At 37.0% G+C, this 24,938-nt stretch overlaps 1 long non-coding RNA gene across 1 annotated transcript; it reads right to left on the bottom strand.

Annotated features, from left to right (window-relative positions):
* Nucleotides 1-9,515: 9,515 nt before the first annotated feature.
* On the bottom strand, nucleotides 9,516-14,508 carry LOC140177885 (uncharacterized). The gene is made up of 2 exons (XR_011869454.1): nucleotides 14,077-14,508; nucleotides 9,516-9,670 (listed from the first exon to the last, which is right to left on the bottom strand). It is a non-coding gene; the product is annotated as an uncharacterized lncRNA (long non-coding RNA).
* Nucleotides 14,509-24,938: the final 10,430 nt, after the last annotated feature.

The raw sequence follows: 24,938 nt of genomic DNA, 5'->3' as shown, positions 1-24,938 counted from the left end.
CTAACTCTCGTCCCCGACTTCTTTAGAGTAAGTCGTGATAGGAACCGACTTCCTGGGAGGAAGGTGGGTGAAATGCGGGGCTCATCCTTTAGGATTGGGCCTTTTATTTAGACCTGGGCCTTATCATTGGGTCAGGGTATTTAACATTGCCCCTACTCGAGCCCAATTTTTTAAGATTTGGGTTCGAGTATTCCACTCGGGGTTGTAGCCGACTTGTTGGGGGACCGACGTGATGGTCTAAAACTGACGTGACTTTTCATGACCTTTTGGTTCTGACAGTTACGTCTAATCAAGCGTCGCGTCCGTTAGGGATGTGCGTAGGGATTGATGGTCTTGGTAACGGTGCGTCTTTATTAATGACTGCCCCGTTTTTACCATTGTGTCCCTAGCGTACTTATAAATACCTTCCCTCTCTTTCCTTGTTTCGTTTCTGCGTTTTTCAAATTTCCTCTTCATCTGTTCGTGCTGCACTCTTGTGTTCGAAGACTTTTACTTCCTCCAACCCTCATTTTCAGATAAAGGTTAGTTTTTTCTCCTTCTGTAACATGCTTTTCTATTTGCAAGCCTTTATTTTGTAGATAGATAGGTTGGTTTGTAGACTTCCGTTTAGTTCCGTATTCCCTCCCTTTAGAGACCGTGTTTTTTGATTTTCCTTTTCTCTTTCCCTTGTAGGTTTTTGTCACCTTTTTAAGAAAAGAAAATGGCTTCCGTAGATGTTCTTTCTCAGTGGGTTGATGTCACGGTCCTAGGGGAGGAACCTTCGGTCGATACTGAGTTTATCACCCACCTTCGTACTCGCCACAGAATTTGTACTTATGAGGAGGACGAGCCGAAGTATGAGTTGGTAGTCCCGGGTCCAGAAGACCGGGTTTGCTTCGGGAGGGCCAATGAAGCAGCCCCCCATTTTTTCTTTATGTATGAGTGTATGATCACCCGTTTGGGTGTTTTTCTTTCTTTTTCAAAATTTGAGATGTCTGTTTTGCATCACTGCCGAGTTGCCCCGACTCAATTTCACCCCAACTCTTGGGGTTTTTTGAAAATTTATCAACTTATTAGCCAGGCTTTGGAGTTTCTGACCTCTTTGAAGATTTTTTTCTATCTTTTTCATATGACCAAACCCTTTAGTGGGTTAAATAATAAGCAACAGTGGGTGTCTTTTCGAGCCATACAGGGTCGGAGAGTCTTCACCCTTTTTGACGAATCCTTTCATGACTTTAAAAATTATTTTTTCAAAGTGCAAGCTGTAGAGGGTCACCACCCCTTTTTTCTGGATGATACTTCTTCTCCTCGCTTTCCCCTGTACTGGTTGGAGGCCTCCACCTGTGAGAAATATGGTCTGGATGACCTAGACGAAGTGGAGGCGGCCGTTGTGGGGTTCCTCCGAGAAGTGTGGAGGAGGGCCCTATACCTGGACACTAAGAAATTCCTCCAGGGGTCTCCGACTTTTATCCAGGCGCAAATAGGTAGCTTTTGTTTTTCTAATTTACTTTCGACTTGTGATTTCTTGTACCGACTTGTTTGACTTTTAGTTGCTTCTTGTTTTTGTAGAAATGATGAAGAAGAATGCTCAGGAATCTTACCAGAGAGTCCAGGAGGCCAAAGCAAGGTCTCGAGCCAGGACTGGTGGCTCCAAGGCGGTTATCTCTCCTCCTCCTCCTCCTCCTCCTCCTCCTCGGAACGTTGGGACTCCTTCCCAGCCCATTGTGATTTCTTCTTCAGCTTTCTCTCAGCCGTCCCCCTCCGCCCGACCTTCTCCTGAGCTCGAGAGGAGGAAGCGCAAGACTTTAGAGTCTGGCTCTTCTTTTGAGGGTGAGATTAAGGCGGATGCCCTTGCATTCGTCCAAAAGTACATCTACTCCCATGCTCATATGAGGATGGATGATGTATCTGTTCGGAATCACCTTACCACTTTGGTTGAGGAGAATCTCAGGGCGGCGGGTGTTTGTGGTAAACTCTTAGATATTTTTGAGAAGGCTCCTCTCAACTCTCTGGGTTCAACCTCGAAGGTTGAGGAGCTGGAAGGAAGGCTTCTTATACATCAAGAGCATGAGAGGGGGTTGAAGGAGGAGGTCGCCAAGCTGAGGGAGGAGAGAGATGGCCTTTAGGAGAGGGAGAGGAAGTTGCAAGCCCAATGCAACATAGAGGTGGGCTTGAGGAAAACAGCGTAGGACAGCTACCAAAGTTTATTTGAAGATCTTGTGTCTGTGAAGAATGATTTGCTGAATTCTCGGAAGGCATATACCGAGTTGGAGGACTCTATTGCTGAGGCTGCCGAGGAGGCTTGGAGGATCTTTAAGGAACAAGTTGGAGTCATTGCTCCTGACTTGGATCTTTCTCCTTTGGATCCTGACAAAGTTGTCCTTGACGGTGCCATAGTTGATCCCCCTGCTCCCATGATCGTTTCCGAGTCAGAATTGAAGACTCGGGGGCAGAGGATCATTGAGTCCCTCCTCACTCAAAGGACGCTCCGAGTTCTTCAGCAGTTCCTCCGACTTCCTCTTCGTCTCCAATGGATGCCTCTCTCCCTGGTCCTGGTGGCGCTCTTCCTGACTCTGATGGTGGTGATCCGTCTACTCCTCTTTCGAAAAAGTAATTTGTTGGCTATTTGGGGGCCCGGCCTATGGGTCCCCCCCTTTAAACTTTTATTTGTGTTTGGTGGTGTTTGAACAATTTGCTTCTGGCCTTATAAGGCCGTAAACAAAATATTTAAAATACCCTTTTTTAATAAGGGTTTAAGCTAAAAATAAATACCCCTTCTTGGATAAGGGTTTAATGTTAATAATAAATACCCTTTTTTGGATAAGGGTTTGAGTTACCTTATGCGTGCATGCTTTTTGATAGTGATTTTTCAAACTCCCCTTGATCTTTTCTAAAAAACCTTTTCTTTGGCTTGTCTGTTTTTCTGAACCTTTTTTGTTTTAAGGATTTTTAGGACATCTTTCTAACCTTTTCCTGGGTTTTTTCGATCTCTTTTGTTTATTCCTCGTACTCAATTTTGTTTTATTGAGTTTTTATGACTTAGGCTACTTTTGTGATTCATTTTTGTTTTACTCGATTTCCTATCTCGACTTATGAGTCGGAATGTTTCCGAGTTTATCATGATCAACCTCTGTAACCTCTTTACACCGACTTGTACCTCGTCGTTTTATCCTGACGACCATCTAGGTCGGTTCATGGGATTTTCACGTTTTGTCGAGCTTAAGTCGGCGCGTTTCGTCGAAAGAAAGAGAAAACAAAGAAGGAATTTATAAGAGATATTTGTAAGATGAAAAAGATCTTTATTAATTGGGGAGGTACCTTATTGCTAATAAGGGTTTTTGATAACCTATTTCCCTTAGTCTCTACTATGATGCCTCGTTAAAAATCCTTCTTCAGAAAAAATTCTTTGATTTTTGGAAAAAAATCATGAAGTTGGGAAAAGAGTACATCAGGGAGTAGAGTTCGCTTTTAACTGTAGTACCTTTTCATATTACAAGCATGCCACGACCTTGGTAACTCGGTTCCGTTCAGGTCGGTTACTTTATAATAACCTTTTCCTAAGACTTCATTGACTTTGTATGGTCTCTTCCAATTTGCAGCGAGTTTTCCTTCCCCTGATTTGTTGACTCCAATGTCGTTTCTGATCAAGACCAAGTCGTTCGGGGCGAATGCTCTTCGAATGACTTTTTTGTTGTACCTTGTAGTCATCCTTTGCTTCAACGCTGCTTCTCTTATCTGGGCTTCTTCTCGGACTTCGGGGAGCAAGTCGAGCTCCTCTTTGTGTCCCTGTATGTTTCCGATCTCGTCATGGAGAATTACTCTTGGGCTTTGTTCGTTGACTTCTATAGGTATCATGGCTTCTACGCCATAGACTAGTCGGAACGGCGTTTCTCCAGTGGCGGACTGGGGGTTGTCCTGTAAGCCCATAGCACTTGTGGGAGCTCTTCGGCCCAGGTTCCTTTTGCATCTTGTAATCTTTTCTTCAATTCTGTCAGTATGACTTTGTTGGCTGCCTCGGCTTGCCCATTGGCTTGCGGATGCTCCACCGAGGTGAACTGGTGTTTGATTTTCATACTGGCTACTAGGCTTCTAAAGGTAGAGTCGGTGAACTGAGTTCCATTGTCTGTAGTAATGGAATAGGGTATCCCATATCTTGTGATGATATTTTTGTAGAGGAACCTCCGACTTCTTTGTGCGGTGATGGTGGCCAATGGTTCTGCTTCTATCCATTTTGTGAAGTAATCTATTCCCACGATCAGGTATTTGACTTGTCCTGGCGCCTGGGGAAAAGGACCTAACAAATCCATTCCCCATTTCGCAAAGGGCCATGGAGAAGTGATGCTGATGAGCTCCTCCGGGGGAGCCACGTGAAAATTTGCATGCATTTGGCATGGTTGACACTTTTTCACAAATTCGGTCGCATCTTTCTGCAAGGTCGGCCAGTAGAACCCAGCTCGGATCACTTTCCTGGCTAATGACCTTGCTCCGAGATGATTTCCGCAGATCCCACTATGGACTTCCTCCAATACCTCGGTGGTTTTTGAGGTCGGTACGCACTTTAATAATGGTGTTGATATCCCCCTCCTGTAGAGAATATTTTTCACCAAGGTGTAGTGTTGTGCTTCTCTCCGGATTTTCTTAGCCTCTTTTTCCTCTTTTGGGAGGATGTCAAATTTCATGTATTCGACCAAGGGGTTCATCCATCCGAGGCTTAATCCGACTACCTTAAGGACCTCTTGTTTGTCTTTCTCTTTTACTACGGAGAGTTCCTGGAGAGTTTCCTGGATCAGGCTTCTGTTATTCCCTCCTGGCTTGGTACTTGCTAACTTGGATAGGGCGTCTGTTCTACTATTTAGATCCCGAGTTATGTGTTTGACCTCGGTTTCTGCAAAGCGCCCAAGGTGTTCCAGAGTTTTTTCCAAGTACCTCTTCATATTTGGGTCCTTTGCCTGATACTCTCCACTTATCTGGGAGGTCACCACTTGCGAGTCGCTATATATCATCACCTTTGTAGCATCGACTTCTTCCGCCAGCTTCAATCCAGCAATCAAGGCTTCATACTCTGCCTGATTATTTGAAGCTGGGAATTCAAATTTGAGGGAAACCTCTATCTGGGTTCCTCTTTCATTCACCAATATTATGCCTGTGCCGCTTCCTGTTTTGTTTGAGGATCCATCTACATAGAGTTCCCATGTAGTTGGTTTTTCCTCTTGGTCTCCTGCGTATTCTGCAATGAAGTCGGTGAGGCACTGGGCTTTAATCGCCGTCCGAGTTTCATACTTCAAGTCGAACTCGGAGAGTTCTATTGCCCATTGAACCATTCTCCCTGCAACATCTGTCTTTTGGAGGATTTGCTTCATGGGTTGGTTCGTGCGGACTCTTATTGTGTGAGCTTGAAAGTAAGGCCGTAGCCTTCGTGAGGCTACTACTAAGAAGTAGGCAAACTTCTCTAGTTTGTGGTACCTTAGCTCAGGACCTTGTAGAGCTTTACTGATGAAATATACTGGGTGCTGACCAGCCTCGTCTTCTCTTATCGGGGCCAATGAGACTGCCTTGTCTGCTACAGATAAGTATAGGACGAGGTCTTCTCCAGCTATAGGTCGGGTCAGGATAGGAGGTTGGCTCAAGAATCTTTTGAACTCCTGGAACGCCTCCTCGCATTCAGAAGTCCATTCGAACTGACATCCCTTTCTCAATAAGGAGAATAGTGGAAGGGATTTTAGTGCTGATCCTGCCAAAAATCTGGAGAGGACTGCAAGTCGGCCATTCAGTTGTTGGACCTCTCTTAAACAAGTCGGGCTTTTCATCTCCAGGATAGCTCTACACTTATCGGGATTTGCTTCGATCCCTCTTTGTGTCAGCATAAATCCTAGAAATTTTCCTGCCTCTACCGCGAAGGCACACTTTGCGGGATTTAATCTCATCCCGTGTAACCTTATGGTGTCAAAGACTCGTGAGAGATCTGACAAGAGGTCGACTTCTTTTTCGGTTTTCACCAGCATGTCGTCGACGTATACTTCCATTAGGCTTCCAAGGTGAGAGGCGAACACCTTATTCATCAACCTCTGGTATGTGGCTCCTGCATTTTTCAATCCAAATGGCATGACCACGTAGCAGAAGTTAGCTCTGAGCATGATGAATGACGTCTTCTCCTAGTCTGGCTCATACATCGGGATTTGGTTATACCCCAAGTAGGCGTCCATGAACGACAAGTATTGATACCCCGAGCTGGAGTCTACTAGGGTGTCAATACTTGACAGTGGATAAGGGTCCTTAGGACAGGTCTTATTTAAGTCGGTATAGTCGACACACATTCTCCATTTGTCATTTTGTTTTTTGACTAGCACTACATTGGCTAGCCATGTTGGGTACTTGACTTCTCTGATGAAACCGGCTTCCAGGAGCGCCTGTACTTGCTCTTCTACTATCAGGGCTCGTTCTGGGCCGAGCTTGCGTCTTCTTTGTTGTACAGGTCGGGACCCCGGGTAGACCAAAGCTTGTGGGACATGAGCTCGGGGTCTATTCCAGGCATGTCGGATGCCTTCCAGGCGAAGAGATCGGAGTTATCTCTTAGGAGCTTAGTCAACCCTTGTTTTAGGGTTTTCCCTAGGTTGGCTCCTATGTGAGTATTTTTCCCTTCCTCTTCGCCTACCTGTATCTCTTCGGTTTTTCCTCCCGGCTGTAGTCGCAGCTCTTCTCTGGTCCTTGCACCTCCGAGCTCTATTGTGTGGACTTCTCGGCCCTTTCTTCTCAGGTTTAGGCTTTCATTGTAGCATTTCCTTGCCAATTTCTGGTCTTCTTTTACCGTTGCTATCCCCGCTGAGGTCGGGAATTTCATACAAAGGTGGGGAGTGGATACCACCGCTCCGAGTCGATTGAGGGTAGCTCTGCCGATTAAAGCATTATATGCTGACCCTACATCGATGACTATGAAGTCTATACTCAGAGTTTTTGATTTTTTCCCTTTTCCAAAAGTGGTGTGGAGGGGCAAAAATTCCAGTGGCTTTATTGGCATGTCACCTAATCCGTACATGGTGTCGGGGTAGGCTCTTAACTCTTTTTCATCCAACCCTAGTTTGTCGAAAGCGGGCTTGAAAAGAATGTCCGCTGAGCTTCCTTGGTCTACTAGGGTTCTATGGAGATGGGCATTTGCTAGGATCATAGTTATTACCACCGGATCATCGTGTCCAGGGATTATTCCTTGCCCATCTTCTTTTGTGAATGAAATGGTAGGGAGGTCGGATGAATCTCCTCCGACCTGATAGACTCTCTTGAGATGCCTTTTGCGAGAGGATTTGGTGAGTCCCCCTCCTGCGAACCCTCCTGAGATCATATGGATATGTCTCTCCGGAGTCTGCGGTGGTGGGTCTCTTCTATCCATATCATCTCGCTTTCTCTTCCCATGACTGTCCGACCTTTCTATGAGATATTTGTCGAGCCGACCTTCTCTAGCCAGCTTTTCTATCATATTTTTAAGGTCGTAACAGTCGTTTGTGGAGTGACCATATACTTTATGGTACTCACAGTAGTCGCTGCGGCTCCCCCCTTTTTTATTTTTAATGGGTCTGGGGGGTGGCAGCCTTTCAGTATTACAAATCTCTCTGTATACATCCACTATAGAGACCTTTAGAGGAGTATAAGAGTGATATTTCCTTGGTCTATCGAGACCGAGTTCTTCCTTCTTCTTGGTTTTCCTCTCCCTCTCTTTTGTTGAGGGAGGGTGCCCAGGTCGACAGCTTAGGTCTCTCAGTTTAGCATTTTCCTCCATGTTGATGTACTTTTCGGCTCTTTCCTGTACATCGCTTAGGGAGGTGGGGTGTCTTTTAGATATGGACTGTGAGGAGGGACCTTCTCTAAGCCCATTGACTAACCCCATTATGACTGCCTCTGTGGGCAGGTCTTGAATCTCTAAACATGCTTTGTTGAACCTTTCCATATAGGCTCGTAAGGATTCTCCGACCTCCTGCTTTATTCCCAGGAGGCTTGGCGCATGTTTCACTTTATCTTTCTGGATAGAAAACCTCATCAAAAACTTCCTTGAGAGGTCTTCAAAACTGGTTACCGACCTCGGGGGAGTCTGTTGAACCATTTCATCGCTGCTTTCGACAAGGTGGTCGGAAAAGCTTTGCAACGCGTTGCGTCGGAAGCATCAGCCAGATACATCCGACTTTTAAAGTTGCTCAAGTGATGTTTTGGATATGTGGTTCTATCATAGAGGTCCATATCGGGGCTTTTAAAGTTTCTTGGAACCTTTTCCCTCATTATGTCCTCACTGAAGGGATCCTCCCCTCCTAGGGGCGACTCTTCTCTATCGTCACGGGAGTTTCGACCTGTGAGGGAGGATTCCAACTTTAAGAGTTTTTTCTCTAACTTTTTTCGTCGATCCATCTCCTCTCTTAGGTGTTTTTCTACCTCCCTTTGTCGCTCCCGTTCCTGTTCTAGTTGTTCCAAGCGACTTTGGTGGACATGAACTAATCCCATAAATTCAGTTGCATGGGACTGTCCGTCCTTCTCCGATTCACGGCCTTCAGAGGAATTCACCTTTGGGGTTTTGACTCCGAAGGTACCCTCTCTTTGTTGATCGTTGGTTTCCTGGTGGAGGGTTAGGTCCGGTCGTTATTTCCGGTATCCAGATTCTCTTGTTCGGAATCTGTTTCTACATGACCCTCCTCAGGGGATCTGTCCGCCATCACTGGTTGATCTCTCGGATCTCCGGCAACGGCGCCAATGTTACGGTGGGTAACCGGAGATTAATGGGCTGGACGGTATTGGTTGGCCCAAACGTATGGGAGAGGAGGCCTGTAGGTGGATTGACGATCCACGGGCTCCGTCCGACCTGCTCGTGAGAGGTGAGGGGGGTGGTACCTGCAAAGACACTCCGATGCCAAAGTCAGCAAAGGGAGCAAAACAGGTCTAGAGAGTATTGGGACTTAGAGATACCTGAGAGATGTCAGTGTACTTATAGTGGTGAACCAATAACCACCGTTAAAGTAGTGCCACTTTTTTAGGGTGTTAACCGTCCCTTTATCTTAGGGAGGTTAAGATATGGCTCCTAGAAGTGGTTAGAGAGATTCTAGGGGCAGTTACTCATTCAAACGAGTGTTTATCTGCCAGCTAACTCTCGTCCCCGACTTCTTTAGAGTAAGTCGTGGTAGGAACCGACTTCCTGGGAGGAAGGTGGGTGAAATGCGAGGCTCATCCTTTAGGATTGGGCCTTTTATTTAGACCTGGGCCTTATCATTGGGTCAGGGTATGAACAAATACAATAGGCTATTAGCGACGGAAGTGACGGAAAGACTAAAATGACTAACTTAAAATCTTTGAAAGATGAATTTGATTAAAAAAATTTTTTGAGATTCAATTTGAAGAATAAGTGATCTTTTAGAAATAATTTTGATTATTTACTCGTTTACTTTTAAAGTGATAATTTGACAAAAATATATTAGCAAGTATTAAAATTTCAAAAATTAAAAGGTGTTTTAGAAGACGACCCCTAATTAATTGAGTATAATTGGCAAAAAAAAAAAAAATCGTGGTGATTGTCATCAATGTGATTATTTTGTTGGTAATTTAATTTATAGCGGTAAAATTAAAATAAGTGAGTATAAACATGTCTAAGAGATGACAACTAAGAATGAAGTGCACTTGCCCATAAGGCGCTCCCCTTGTACATCAGAGCCATGTCTCTTCCCTAAAACAAGACAAATTACAAATAGCAGAGATAAGATACCATAAGATCATTTTTTTTTTCAGAAAAAAAAAGTATTAAAAGCCACCTTGTGAGTTGTGACTCTCTAGTCGCCGTCCAATTATTAAGAGTGTTTTGTTTTTCTCAATTTCTTTTTTATAATAATACAACCTAAAGGAATCATATAAAGCATGATAATGAAATTATGATGGAAAGTTGGAAACTCGACTCAAAATTTATAGTAAGATGTTGAACATATCAAATTCCACCCCTTTTATAAAGATTGGGCCGAGATTAAGCAATGTTTTCTTTAAGGTGAATTATATGGTAAAGATGTAAGTTTATAGATCTTTCTTTATATGGAATGAAAGAGAGGTTGAAAAAGGTATGACCCACACTTTGAAAGATGAAAGACCAAATAAATGCTGTTTTTTTTTTTATTTTTTGGTTTAGAAATAAATGCTGTTAACCCCTCAACCATTACAACCCAAAGCCCAACCCAAGTCGTTTTTGTATCAACCCAACCTGACCTTATTGGAACCCCAACCCAGTGTCCCAGTTTCTAAACAAAGAATTTTGTGAACCATATCCCACCCTCTAACCATTTTTTGAAAACAAGCCACCCCCTAATGATCAACCCATCCCTCCACACCCTCTTCCGATCTCTCAATCTTCTAATGCCAACAACCAACAATACTTCCAGGAGAACTGGATGGACACCGCTTCTAGTATGGACATCCAAACTTCAGTTATTTCGATTACTGAAAAAGATGATATTGACATGGAAACTCAACCGAAATCCAAACCACTAGATTTTAGCTTGGTGGAATCTGAAGTATTGGTTAATGCCATGATTCAGGTGGAGAAGCATATGGCAGAAAAGAATGAAGAGGAGGTTCAAATCCAATATGAAAAAAATAATCGTGAAGAATCCTTACTGCAGGGAGATAAAATGCAATTGGTGTGAAAGGCCTCCTTAGCCAACTCCTGGGGTTCGTATTTTCCTTCCTTCCTTTCTTTTACTATGATTATCATGGCTTGGAATATAAGAGGGGTCGTGAACAAAGCTACAGTTCACACCCTTAAGAATCTTGTTAATCAGAACAGACCTAGTATAGTCATGCTACTTGAACCTAAGTGCAGTGGAGACACTGCTAGTAAGGCTATTCAAGAAATGGATTTTTTTTTCTCTATTAGAGAAGAAGTTGTGGGATTTTCAGGTGGAATTTAGATGCTTTGAAACAATAATAATCTAGGAATTCAATGCATTACCTCCCATAGGCAGTTTATCCATCTGAGAATCAGAGGTAAAAGAAATAGGACTTGGCTCCTAACTACTGTCTATTCAAGCCTATAGGAAGGAAATCGAAAAATTTTGTGGGATGAACTTGTGGGGATTTCTATTAGTAACAAGGAGCCATGGATGCTGATAGGAGATTATAATGATATAACAGATGAAGGGGAAAAGAAAGGGGGAGCTAGGGTAGACCTCCATGCTTGTCGCAGGTTCAAAGGCTGGATTGAAATATGCAAATTAATAGACCTGGGATACACAGGGTCGAAATTTACATGGGTTGGAGACATAAGGGACAGTATGGATAGAGTATTTAAGAGATTAGATAAGGCCTATTCACACGTTGAATGGCGTATCATGTTCCCTGAGGCCAGAATCTAGGTGCTTCCGCAAGTTTAGTCTGACCACCATCCTCTGCTGACAGTGCTTGACCCGGATCGTGTTGATAGGGGAGAGAAGCTCTTCCATTTCGAAAGAGTTGTGACTGAGTTTTGGAATGCACAGCTATCTTTTTCGCGTGCCCTGTCAAAATTCGGATGATTTGAGAAAATGGAATAGAGAGATTTTTGGCCAAATGTTCAAAAGAAAAGGGAGAATTTTAAATAGGTTGGCTGGAATACAGAAGGCTCCATCTTACGGACAAAACTCTTTTTTGGAAAGACTCGAGAAGGAATTAAAAGAAGAGTTTCAAGAAATTCTCGATCAAGAAGAAATTTTTTGGCTTCAAAAATCTAGGCAAAGGTGGATTGTGGAAGGTGATCAAAACGCTAAATTTTACCATACTAAAACGGTTATTAGAAGGGGGAAGAATAAAATCATCAAATTGAGAGATGAAGGAGGAGCTTGGTGTGAAGATCAGGAAGAGCTAAAGAATAAAGCTTTGCATTTCTTTAAAAAGCTTTATCAGAAAGAAAATACTTCAAGGCCCTATCCCCAAACTCTGTTTACTTTCCCTGACATGACAAGCCAACAGAGAATTGATCTATCCAAGATGTCGATAAATGAGGAGATAAAAGCTGCTATCTTTAACATCGGTTCCCTTAAAGCGCCCGGAGAAGATGGGTACCATGCTGTCTTTTATAAGGAAAACTGGGAGACCATTGGAACATCCCTTTGCCAATTCATCAAAGAAGCTTGAAAAAATTCGTCACTTATACAACATATGAACTAGACGCTTATAGCTCTCATTCCCAAAACTAACCAACCTGAGTTTATAACCCAGTTTAGACCGATCGTCTTATGTAATGTTATTTACAAATGTCTCACAAAGTTGCTGGTTGAGAAAATAAAACCGACCCTTGCTAGTCGTATAACCCCAAACCAGACCAGTTTTGTCCCTTGACGAATCATCCATGAAAACATCATAATTGCAAAGGAGATGATGCATGATATGAAGAAGATGAAAGGGAAGAGTCAATTTATGTCTATTAAAATTGATTTTGAGAAAGCTTATGACCGGCTAAATTGGCATTTTTTGGAAGATGTGTTGAAAGAATATGAGCTGCCTGAATCTATTATTACCATCATCATGGACTGCGTCTCCTCAGTTTCTTATGAATTAATTTGGAATGGGGTCAAAACTGAAGCTTTTTATCCAGAAAGAGGTTCTCATATGATTGAGGAGAAAGTGATGAATGGGGAATGGGTTCCAATGAAAGTTGGGAGGAATGGACCTGCTATCTCTCACCTCCTTTTTGCCGATGACATTCTTCTTTTTGCCAAAGCTTCAAAGGAGCAAATGAGAACAGTGTTGGATGCTCTTCATCAATTTAGTGAGGCCTCAATATTGATGGTTAGTGTGTTTAAAATATCTATTTATTTTTCCAAAAGTGTGCAAAGAGGAGAAAGGGCATATATTTGTGAGATTAGTGGATATAAGGAGGTCCCTTACTTGGGATGTTATCTGAGTTCCATGATAACGAATGAAAGAAAAATCAAGAAAAATTACAAGACAACACTTGAAAGAGCTAAGGGAAAGATGAGGGGATGGAAAGCACATTGCTTATCCTTTGTAGGTAGAGTAACTTTGGCTAAGTCTGTGATAAGCCCAGCTATCAACTATAAGATGATGCATGAAAAAGTCCCTAAGGGCATATGCTATGAAGTGGAAAAAATGCAAAAGCAGTTCATATGGGGCGATAGTGAAGAAGGACGGAAGTTTCACGCTATTGAAGATAATCATAGAACCGAAAGCTCTTTAGGCAAGAGTCCTGTACAGTAAATATGGGAGAAATAGTATGAAGTTTCCTATTACAAGCTCAGATTCGCGATATTGGAATAACCTTGCAAAGGTTTGGGAGAAAACTCTGAGAAATATATCGTGCTCCATTAGAAATGGGGAGAGAGTTAACTTTTGGCTAGACAAATGGATGAATAGGAGGAACCGTTGGTTAATTTGTTAATGTTCCCCATTGAAGATAGGGACAGAGAATTCAAAGCAAAGGACCTTGTTAGAAATAACAGGGAATGGGACCTGGAGCTCATAAACAAGTACCTTCCCATTCATATAATAAACAAAATTTGAGCCTATCACCCTCCAAGGGATTATCTGGGCCAGAATAGATACTTTTAAAGCCTCACCAATGATGGAAGCTTTAGCGTGGCAAGCGCTTACAAGAACATTACGCAACATGGGAAAGAACAAGACCAAATTTGGAACATTGTATGGAAGTGAAAAGGGCCGCAAAGAGTTAAAACGTTCAATTAGCTTGCTATCCACAACAAGTTGTTAACCTCTAGTAGAAGAGCTTGATTCATGGGATCATATCCGAACTGCCACAAATGCGGAGGACAACTTGAAAACAACTACATATCCTAAGGGATTGTCCTGAGACATCTTTTATTTGGTCAGTCATGATCAATCATTCTCATCTAAACTCCTTCTTTAGAGCTCCCTTCGATGTCTGGTTTTGCTAAAACCTTACAGTAGAAATCAGAGAACCAAACCACAATGACTGAAAATTCCTTTTTTTAGTAACTTATTGGTGGCTATGAAAATGGCAAAACAGAAAGGTATTCTCCCCACCTTTCCAAAGACAACTGAAGGCACACAAATTCATATTCGATTATGTCAAGGGCATAAAACAAGCCTTTGATAAGGAAAGTCTTGTCAAACCTGCACCCAGGAGAAGAGAGACACACATAGCATGGACAACCCCACCTAACGGGTGGATCAAGTTTAATCCGAACGGAGCTTCTATAGGAAACCCAAGCATAGCCGGATGTGATGAAGTCATTAGAAATGACTAAGGCATGTGGGTGGCTGGTTTTATGACTAATATATGAGTGTGTATTGCATACCAATCGGAACTTTGAGGAGTTTTACATGGCTTAAACATTGCTTGGAACTTAGGGTGTAAAAAAGTGATGGTAGAAATAGACTCAAAGGCAGTAACAGTGATGCTCAATGCTAGAGAGAAAAGCAAATATCACCATGACCTTTTAATTCGGAGAATTGCTCAATGTATAGATCAAAATTGGATGGTGGTATTGAAACACAACTTCAGAGAAAGCAATCAACTGGCGGACTAGCTTGCGAAAGAGAAGGAGAATATAAGCATGCATCCAGATTTTCTTTTTCTAGATCAACCCCCTAGGGTGTTAAGCAAATCTTAGCTGATGATTTAAGAGGGGTATTGTTACCCCGAATGACCTCTTCTCTGTAATCTCTTCTTGGGCTTTAGACCCGTTTTTTTAACAAAAAAAAATTAATTATATTCGGAGGTTTTATCATCCAACTCCTCTTCTGAACTTAGTTGTAGAAACTTTATAATTTTTGAAGTTCGAATATTGATCACAGCACCTTAGGCCCAGACCAAAAAAAAAAAAAAAAAGAATATTGATCACAGCAGCGACAAAGGAGGAAAATATATTCCAGTATAAAATATAAGTCAGTATAGACTCACTTCAACAAAGAGCCAAGAAACCATTGAAGGACACATCTAGTGACAAATCCACCTAATATAACATAGCACACCTAACCAAATGATATGGATTTATGTTTATTTATTCAAACTATCAAGACTTGAAACCAAAACCTCTATGGATAATTTTAATGATATTAAGAATAACTCTAATAGAATGGTTTTAGGGTTTTAAAATTTACGTGTGTATAAAGCAAAATGGTTTTTTTTTTTTTTTCGTGACTTGCAAAACGGTTTTAATAACTCTTTGATTGAGACAATTAATAAAATAAAACTTGTTTCATTTTAGAAAGACGTTTTTACTTTGGTAAAAATCTATTAAATTTTTAAAAATATTATATGCTCACAAAAAATCGGTCACGGTGTATGTTAAGTTTGAAAAATAATAATATTAATTTTTTTTTTGTCAAGTGGATTGGACAATCCTATAATATTAGTTTGATGATGGCAAATATATAAGTGTTTGGGTTTAAAAGTTCAAATAGTATTTGATTAATGTTATTTATGTAGATCCAAATAAGAAAAGTTGCTCAGTACAAAAAAAAAAAAAAACATTGATCAGTTTTGGACAAAATTAAATGGGCATTGCAGCTACAAGTTGGACAGGAATAACAAAAAGTATTATGCATCTTAGTCCAGCATCTCATATTCGAGTATAGCACACAACCACACAGCAAGAAGAAAAAGTGTGTTTATTTCATCTTTGGTACCAAATCATTTACATCAAAGTATGATGGAGGCAAATTAACAAAACTTGGAGCCAAAAAACAAAATTAAGTGGTGCAGTTTTGGTTTGTCCAACCAAGGACAACGTGCTACCCACAAAAGAAAGAAAAAGAAACAGCAAAGACAGCACATTCCTACCCATGATCTTCTGTCACTGTAACATTGTTTTTCTGTCATTTTGCACCTCCACTACTCTTATGTTGTATTCATTTTTTGAAGGAGAATACAATCATGTTTTAGCCCTTGATGCTCAACAATTGTCACCAAGAACAACTTCAAGTTTTAGAAGCAATCCATCTATACAAAAAGAGCATTTGGCCAAAAATTGAAGATAAGGAGTAAGAGCACTAAATCTGATTTTTTTTTTATAGCATTCTTGCTATATTTATCTTTTCGTGCATGTTGTTCATTGAATATATTGTTTTTTAGTTTATCTTTCTTTGTTTTCATGGTAAAGACAAATATGTGAGGCATTAGTAAAGTTATTAAGAGAAAAGACAAAAAGAGATATACTTGTAAAAAAAGTCATTGAATGTATCAAATATTTTTTATGTATTTTTTTTATTTTTTGTCATGAACTTGAGAGGTTCTCCTTACTAAATTTGGAGTGTACTTAGTATTGAAGTCTAAGTTAGGTAGCTTAGTGGTTACAAGTTTAGTTAGAAACTTATGTCCTTCTTGATAGGATTAGAAAGAATCCTAAGAAATTGATGTATGTAATTCTTGAAACTATAATAAAAATTCTATCATTGTTATGGTAAAAACTAGATGTAGGCCACATTGTACTAAGTGGCTAAACTAGGATATTCTATTTTTTATTCTACTTTTATGAGATAAAAATAAAAAATCTCCTGCATAATTATTTTAACAGACACTATAACATTTAAGATTCAATCCGTTTTGGTTACTAAGTTAAAAAGTTGTCTTAGATTCAATCTTTTTTTTCTAAGTTATTAATAATCTTTAATGTATTTGTGTATAAATACATATAATTTATTTTTAATATATATTTATATTTTAATATATATTTTATATAAATAATTATTTTGATAGTTAATCTTTTATGTATATTTAATATAATTGTAAATTTTATCATTTTATATAAAATTTAAAATAAATTTAAACTAAATATTAAAACAATAAATTTTATATTTAATTTTAAATTATTATTTATCATATGTGATTTTACAAATATTAATAATATAATATTTTATAAGATCTAAAATAAAATTAAACTGAAACAGAATATTAGAAATATTCTAAAGTAACACACTATGAAAGTATGAATAGTTACTCAGACATTTTCTTCAATTTCTCTTTCCTTGTTTTACAATGGTCAACAAAATTAACAATTTCATTTTCCATAAGGATCAACAACTCTTATATTGTTTATGTGGACCATGTGGACAGCTAATCACATTACTTGGTTGCGTAAGAGTTTATTACTTCCCTTGGATAAAATTCAATTACCGGCCAATAATATCTAATTAATTAACAATGATCGGTCAAGTGGATGATGATCACAGGATCTTATCCATGAAGCCATGCTACTTTGATATTATTTGAAAAAAGAAAATGACACTAGCTAGCCGACACATGAAGCCATATGGTTTATTTTATGATTCTGGAATGCGTTTTTGTACTTATCTTTACTCAATTTCCTTTATCTTTTTAAAGAATTTAACTTTTGTTTATATCTAATGACTAATGAAACGTTACTTTATTAATGTCTGTTTGGAAGACATCAAAAAATAAAATAAGATTATCAGTTTGGAATGTCTTTAATTTCTTGGGTTAGTTCTTTGAAGCATTCTATCAACATCTTTGGACATGTAATTTTTCAAAGAAAAGTAGCGTTGGATTACACCGCACTGGATAATTTACTAAATTTGATAAAATTTTCATCTTGTAACCTTTATTTTAGTTTTCAAGTTTGTTCTCTATCATTTAAGATCTCATATATATATACTGCTCAAATAAACCGTTATTACTAGACTGCTTGATTGCTCCTTGTGTGGGGTTTTCTATTTTCCATTTTTTTTTATTTATTCTCTGGACCATTTGCTTTGGATTCATTTTTTCCACCAAAATACTATAATTGTGAATAGCAAAATTAATTAGGAGACTGATAATATATTCTAGTCGGTCATTTTTCCTGGCTTGCTAACTCACTACTCTTTGTTGGATTGTCTTCTAGTGTTGACACACATAACTTATTTTTTGGATCATCTTTAATTTCTAATTTCTTTCATCTCATCTTGATTTATTATTTATTTATTTTTGGGATAAAAGTTTTCTTGCCTTTTTGGTAAACTCTCATATCATCTCCCATTAGAATGTCATGTGTCAGAGTGTAAGATTATGTTAACCTTAAAATGTTAATTTTGTTGAGTTTAATTGTTAATGTACTAATTATCATCTAATTCGAAACTTACATTATTATTTACTCAGGCAATTTTGTTTATATAATAACATATAGTTGAATGTCTATTGGAAACATTTTTACATTAATAAAATAAGAGAAAATGACAAGTAGGTCCCTGACCTTTTGTCCCGCGGACAGTTTCGTCCCTAACCATTGAAAAATACTTTTAAGTCACTGACCTTCACAAAATTTGGACGAATCAGTCCCTCTGTCCAAATGCCTCCGTCAGAGACTGATCCGTCTAAATGCCTCCGTCAGAGACTGATCCGTCCAAATTTTGTGAAGTTTAGGGACTTAAAAGTATTTTTCAATGGTCAAGGACAAAAATGTCCACAGAGCAAAAGGTCAAGGACCTATTCGTCATTTTCTCATAAAATAACATAACTTTTAATGCGTAGAGTTAAATTCTAAAGTAGTATCTAAAATTGGTATTGTATACTAAAATTATTCCAAAATTTTCATTATAGTAAATACATTTTTGAAATTAATAAAAGTACACCACGTTGATCCCTGACCTATTTTTTGTTACCACTATACTGATGTAATTTGATGACGTAGATTATTAACGACACATATCAATTCATGGTTTAATCACGTGTAATAATATGATAACGGGTCGATGAGTAACACGTGACATGCTGACATAGACAAATGTGCCGCGTGCTATAATACTATTTAGCCATGTGTCAAGTTGTGTCACATGTCACAACATTATTTGTCCACGTTTCATTTATTATATCATCAATATAAATGCATCAAATTGATCATTGACTTTGCATAAGTGACTCATTTTAGTCTCTAAAATTGAATATCATGCATCAAATTAGTTATTTCACTATTTTTTTGTTTGTTTTATAAATTCAAAATTCTCAATATTTTTAAATGCACTAATTTTAATTCTATTTTTCATATATTATTTAAATACAAATATTTTTTGATATATTTTTTTTTAATTATCATACAAATTTTTTCATAATAATTTAATACTGATAAATATGTAATGTGAGATAACTTCCCATGCAATAAAGAAAGAAATCATACACTCGCTTTCGATAAGATCATCAATTCAGTCATCATCCTTCTCTATAAATATCTCAACAAATTCAGGTATTTTTCAACTCAATTTTCACATAAACTAACTTAAACTCTAACTAACTTAAACATCGAAGTCTCTTGCAGATATCTTCAACCACCATCTTAAAATACATAAAGGCACTTCAAGTATTTTCACTATCATTTCTGATCTCTTTCACTTAGTCCATTTACACACAACTGATTACAAATACACCTCATAATAATGATTATGATATTTAATAAAAGGATTATATAATTAATTTAAAAGAATATATTTTTTAAGTTTAAAAAATATGTATTTTGTAGAAACCAAGAAGATAAAAAAGGTATATTTTAATTTTTGATTTTTTAAAAAAACACGTGTGTTTTTGGACACAAAAAAAAGGTGTATTTGACTAATTATATATTTTTTTAAATAATATATTTATATATTACAAAATTTATTAATATTAAATTATTTTAAAAAAAAGTGTATAACTAAAACTAAAATTTAAAAATATTCTATAAAAGTACTTATATTTAAATGACATATAAAAAAATAAAAGTAAAATTAGTGTATCTAAAGATATTGATAATTTTTAATTTAAAAAAATGGTGAAGAAATTAATTTGGTTGGGACATTTAATTTTAGAAACTAAAATGAATTAATTAATGCAAAGTTAGAAACTAATTTGGTATATCTACAATAACGATATAGTAGATGACATATAGACAAATAATGTTGTGATATGTGGTACAATCTGACACATGTCAAATAGTATTGTGATATATGACACACTTTTTTATATCATCATGTTATGTGTCATTGATTGATCCGTCATTGTGTAATTATATGTGATTAAATCATTAAGTAATATGTGTTATTAATAATTCACATCATCAAATCATGTTAACATACACACCATTAACAAAAAATAGATTAAAGACTAATGTAGTATATTTTTGATAATTAAAAAACGTATTAATGCAACTAAAATCTCACGAAAGATTTTAGTAAACTATCCTAACTCCTGAGACCACTTTAAAAATTAGATGGTCTTTATTATTATTTTTTTTTATAGGTAAGCTATATATAAATTCCAAAGATAGAGAGGGAGACCCAAACAAGACAGCTAGACAACACTTGCAAAAAAGAGAAACAACACATGCAAAGGTATATATGAGATGAGGATAATTCTATGAAAAAAATATTTTTCTGTGGAGAAAATGTATAAGAGTATATAATAATTATAAAATGATATATTTTTTAGACAAATTTCTTCTTTTTTTTTATGAAAGAGAATTTTTATCTTTTTATTATTTTTCTTTTTTACTATAGTATATATCATAAGATAAATGTCGGATTAAAATAAATAAAATTGCTATTTATTTTTTAAATATCATTTTTTACTCGGTCTTTAAATTTAATATATTATTATTTTATTTTTTAATTAATCATATTTTTTATTTTTCAAGAACCAGTGAACCACTATTATTTTTTATTTAATTTAAATTTCATAATAATTATACTTAGCACTACAAAAATGATAACCACCTCTAATATACTGATTTTTTTTTTCACAAAATCAGGATAGTTTTCATAACAAATTTAATTTTGTTTCTTAATTTACAACAAACTCTTACAACGGGAGTAAATGAGGGGATTCAATTTTTTCGGAGGAGGTGAATATTAAAGAAGAGATAGTGATAGTGGCGGAGAATAATAATATTGTGGATGTTAAGTACAAGATAGGAGGTGTATGCTTCACTAAGCGAATAAAGTGGGAGAGTATAGTAATAACAAAGAATGAAAGATGGGTGAGATGAGAATACGAAGAACAAATTATAGCTTGAAGATGCAATCAGGTGTAAGAAAGATGGGGAGTAATCTTGAGCAACTAACAAGATGCATTTTCAAAAGGTAGAAGTATATTGATAATTTTCCTTTTTGTTTGTATGCATTAGGAACTTATCTATGTTGTTGCTTTACCGTAACAGTTTTCTGACTTGTTATTTCATAACACATCTAAAATAATAAGATAACATAGAAAATTTTTAGTATGTATTTAAAATTTGTTTAAATTTATGCTGATATTTTTTAATATAAATAATTTTTTAACATATTTAAAATAATAAAATAACACAAATTATTTTTTGTAAACATCTAAAATTTTTTTAAATTTATATTTATATTTTTTAATATAAATTTTTTAACACATCTAAAATTATATAATTGTTTTTATTATTTTTGTTAAATAATAATATTACACTTAAAACCAAAAAAATTAATTTTGATAGTATTATTTTAATTTTAACTTATCTAGGATTTAATTTAGTTTGTTATTTTTGTTTTTCTAGGTTTAAATTTAAATATTTTAAATTTTGAAGATATTATTTTAAAAATATAAAAAAATTGAGACATAATATCTAAAAATAATTAGTATAATTATTTTGTTGAATTTTTTTAGATAATGTCTGAGTAAATAATAAATTTTGATAGATACCTAGTTATACTATTTAAAAAAAATACTAGGCGTCTCACATCCAAACATTTTTTTAAATCAAATCTGCATGCTTCTTCTTTTTCGTATACACACAACACTTCTTCTTTTCTTGCTTCTTCTTCTCGTCGTCGTCATTCACTCATTCCCACTGTTGTTTGATCTTCTTCTTTTTTTGATGTTGTTGTTTATTTTATTTTTATTTTTTTTTCTTTGTCCTCTTTTGTTATCATTATCATTGTCTTCGTCGTCTTCATCAAGAAAACTAGAGCACATAAATTTTGATGTATAACACATAAATTCTGGTACACAACACACGAATTTTGAGTTAATACTCAAAATGGTCCCTGAAATTTGACCCGCGACTCAATTTAGCAGTCAAGATTTTAATTGACTCTAATTGTACTCTGAAATTTTGACCCGTGTTTCAATTTGGCCCTTCCATCGTTTTCCGTCACTGAAAAACTAACCTGACAATTTTAGTTAACACATGGCACGGTAAAAACAACGTCGTTTAACTCTTGGCGCCAAAAATATTTAGAAACGACGTCGTGTGACATGAGAAAGGAGTTAAACCTAGGGGTCGCAAGCGGGGAAGCCCACCCCGCCACGCCAGAAGCCCGCCAAGGACTAGCTCTTTTTTTTTTTACTATTAATTACTAAATAATATATATAATTTTACAACCATATTAATAAATTTATAATTTCTAAAAGTATAAAAAAATATATTTTTTATATTCACAAACATTAAAATCTTTGTAATTATAAATATCTAATAAACATAATTATAAACTAAATTTTCATCCAAAACATAATTATAAATATTCTCTCCAAAGCAAAATAAACATAATCCAAAACATAATTATAAATATTGTCTCCAAAACAACATAAACATAATCTAAAACACTCAATTTTCATCTTCATACTCTTGTAAGTTGGGTCGGAGGGAAGTTGGATTTTGACAAAAAAAATTACAAAAATACCCCCTTACCAAAAAAAACTAAGCCCGACGGGGAAGCCCACCCCGCCCCGCCTCGCCAAAGCCCGCAGTTTAAGCGGTGCGGGTTAGGCGGGCTTTTGCTCTTTGGCAGTCCTAATTTTCCAACCCGACCTGCCTTTTTTGACGGACTACGCAAGCCGGCCCAACGGATTTAGACCCGTTTGCCACCCCTAGTTAAACCAAAACCCAAACAAAAACCACTTCAAAAATGAAACTCCAATTGACCCTTCTTCTTCCTCCTCCTCCCTTCGTATACGTACCATCAGAGAAGAATCATGGTTGTCACTGTAGCTGAAGTTTGAAATTTTTCTTACTTGTTTCGTCCCCTCATTGTGAAGACTAATTACCTGAAAATCACCATCTTTTTCAAAAACAGGTTCGTAACAAAATCGTTGCTCTTAATATACCATGCTCTGTTTTTTACAAAATATTCGTTGAGATTTGTTTTTAATTTTTTTCGCTCTACTTCATCAATGAAACTTTAGGGGATTTTGGTTGATTATGGTTGTTGATGATGGTAGAGTTCTTGTATGTTAGGGTTTAATTTTTTTTGTATGTATGTGGTTGTGATCAACTGAATCTTTCAATTCTTTGTCCGTTTGAACAGTCATTGATTCTTCATATTCCATTTTAGAATGACAATCTTACTTCTTCATATCCCAATTTAATTTAATTATCTGTCCAATATTTTTCAGTTGAAATTACATATATTTATGATGGTTTCAGTGGCTAAGAGAAGGGGGGTTGAATCTTAGCCCCCTTTTTGCTTAGTAACACTTGCTGGCCTTTGAAATACCTTCAGGAGACTTTTCTGTTTGAGTAAAGTATCGTTTTTGTCCCTGACGTTTGGGGTAAATCTTATTTGTGTCCCTAACGTTTAAATCGTCTTATTTGTATCCCTAACGTTTGTAAAAGTGATTCAATGTTATCCTGCCGTCAATTACACATTATGAACGCTTTAGTTTTAATTTTAAAAACCTCTTCTTGAAGTTAAAATATAAATGTTTGGGATAGAATCGATGATCTACTCCAAAAAATAGCTCATCAAATGTTAAAACTAATTCCTATAACATTTACATAATTCACTTTTCTAATAATATAATTGAATCTAAACACAAATAGTAGGTATAATATTAAAATCGACCACATCTAAGTGAGACCTAATTGAGAATGAATACATCCAAGTGAGAATAATTGAAAAACATAATCTGATTTGTTAGTATAATTGATAGTAGGATAACATTGAATCACTTTTATAAACGTTAAGGATACAAATAGGACGATTTAAACGTTAGGGACACAAACAGGACTTACCGCAAACATTGGGGACAAAAATGATACTTTACTCTTTCTGTTTTTATCTCGTCACTAGCCACGAGACTTTTTCTTTTTGTCTCGTCCCTAGCCACGAGACTTTTCTTTTTGTCTCGTCACTTGACACGAGATATTTTTGGTTTTTGCTCCTGTGCAGTGGAAACAAAAATGGAGTAGAGAAGAGAGAAAATTATACCCAGATATATCCTGGTTCAGCTGCTAAGTGCAGTGCAGCCTACATCCAGTCTCCATCACAAACATGATGGAATTTCACTATAATCTTCCTGATTACAATCTGTAAAGTGCTAACCCAACTTACAAGAGGATTCCCACAGAATCATGAAACACAACATAGATGAACAAATGAACTCTAAGACATCTATGGCTTTTTCTTTTAATTTTGCACTCTCTGCCTTTTTTCGCTCTATGGATTTTTCATACAAACCTCACTGTTTTCCTTTTTCCATGAGACTCAAGACATGACAAAATTAAACAGAAAAATACTAAACAGAATACATTGAAGGAGAAGAAAATCTGTAAGCTTAGGTAGCTCTGAGAATCCTGTGCCTTGCACTCTCACTGCTTACTTCTAACTCCTTGCTCCAAACAGTGGCTGTTCTCTCTTTTTATAGAAGAGAGAAGCCTCCACACTTGAAGCCAAAACCCAAGCCAACTTCTTCTTCTTCAAGAAACAGAACCGGTTCGGCCACATAGAGAGAGAAGAGATAACCATGCAAAACCCAACATGCAATTACCTCTAGTCCTTCCTTGGTCACCACTCTTCATCAATCCGAGCGCTCCATCCTTGGCTTGCTCTCCAAGATGGATTTCTGGCCCTTGATGCTTCATGATGATGATGACTTCATCTGCTTCAATCTCTGCCTCTTCCATCACTTCGCCACTCTAGCTACTTCCTGTGGTGGTTGAGCAGAATCAAAGACAAGCCATGCCTCCAAGAATCTCTTCCTTGCTGGCCGAATCTTCTTCTTTCATTTTGAGCATGAAGAGCTCGAGATTACCTCACCAAATCTACCC

This window comes from Arachis hypogaea, chromosome 13 (assembly GCF_003086295.3).
Source record: "Arachis hypogaea cultivar Tifrunner chromosome 13, arahy.Tifrunner.gnm2.J5K5, whole genome shotgun sequence".
Taxonomy (NCBI): Eukaryota; Viridiplantae; Streptophyta; class Magnoliopsida; order Fabales; family Fabaceae; genus Arachis; species Arachis hypogaea.
This window is presented reverse-complemented; position numbering and strand designations above follow the sequence as displayed.